The sequence below is a fragment of the Dipodomys ordii genome, unplaced genomic scaffold, assembly GCF_000151885.1.
Source record: "Dipodomys ordii isolate 6190 unplaced genomic scaffold, Dord_2.0 Scaffold9, whole genome shotgun sequence".
NCBI classification, from domain to species: domain Eukaryota; kingdom Metazoa; phylum Chordata; class Mammalia; order Rodentia; family Heteromyidae; genus Dipodomys; species Dipodomys ordii.
Window position 1 is genome coordinate 13,432,656 of NW_012267225.1, and position 1,676 is coordinate 13,434,331.

The window sequence follows — 1,676 nt, forward strand, 5'->3', positions numbered from 1 at the left end:
GGGAAGGTGGCTCAGTGGTAGAGCGCTTGCCTTGCATGCTCGAGGCCCTGGGTTCGATTCCTCAGCACCACATAAGCAAAAAGAAAAAAGCCGGAAGTGGGGCTGTGGCTCAAGTGGTAGAGCGCTAGCCTTGAGCTGAAGAGGTGAGGGACAGTGCCCAGGCCCAGAGTTCAGGCCCCACAACTGGACCCAAAAAAAAAAATTAAAAAAATAAAGAATTAAAAAGAAGCTGGGGATATGGCTTAGTGGTAGAGTGCTTGCCTAGCATGCATGAAGCCCTGGATTCGATTCAATACAACATAAACAGAAAAAGCCAGAAGTGGCGCTATGGCTCAAATAGAGTGCTAGCCTGGAGCAAAAGAAGCTCAGAGACAGTGCCCAGGCCCAAGCCTGAACTGGCCCAAAAAAAAAAAAAAATTAAAAAGAGACTTCTTTGGAGAGAAAATAAGAATGTCCAATAGACACATGAAGAAATGTTCAACATCTCTGGCCATAAAAGAAATGCAAATCAAAACCACATTGAGATTCCACCTCATCCCAGTTAGAATGGCCATTATCAAGAAAACAAATAATAACAAATATGGGCAAGATGTGATCAAAAGGGAAGCTACTACACTGTTGGTGCAAATATAAACTTACTCAACCACTCTGGAAAGCAGTATGGAGGTTCCTTAAAATACTAAACACAGACCTTCCCTATGACCCAGCAATCCACTTCTGGGCATTTATCTAAATGATCACAAGCAAGGCCACACTAAAGCTACCAGCACAACATGTTTATTGCAGCATTATTTACCATAGCTAAGATATGGAACCAACCCAGATGCCCCTCAGTAGATGAATGGATCAAGAAAATGTGGTATATATGCACAATGGAATTCTATGCTTTCATCAGAGAGAATGACATTGCCTAATTCGTAAGGAAATGGAAAGACTTGGAAAAAGTCATCTGAAGTGAAGGAAGCCAAACCTAAAGAAACATAGGCTCCATGATTTCTCTCATTTGTAATGATTAGTATATGTCTAGGAGAGTCCTAGCAGAGGATCACAATACTTCAATAGCTATGTACATATGACCATATAAAATGATGTTAATCATTTTGATTAGAAAGAGGTCTTTTTTTGTTGTTGACCTTGTTGTTGTCAATGTACTCTATCAAGTTCTTTCTTTTTATATTTTTTTTCTCTTTCCCTTTGGTTTATCCCCAGTAGACACTGTTTTTGATTCTGGTGCCCTATGTCTTGTATATTTATCTGATTTGGGGAAGGAATGGGGAATAACAAAATGCTGAGACAAGGACAAAGGGTGAACCAATGCAGCAGTGGTACTCACAAGACACTATGTTGGAAATGAAGTTTACAACTTATAGGGTGAAGGGATAGGGGGACAAAAGTGAAGAAGTAGATAATAATGTTCAACAAGAAATGTACTCATTACCTTACTCAAGTAACTGTAACCCCTCTGTACAGCATCTTTACAATAAAATTAAATTAAATTTTAAAAAAGGCATTTTATAACTGATATGTACTTTTCCCAAGCATAATTACAATAGATGTAGATATACATAAGACAAGCAGAAACTTTTTTTATTGTGAAAATACTGTACAGAGGGGTTACAATTACATGGGCAAGATAATGAGTACATTTCTTATCAAGCATTGTAGCCTCCTCCTTT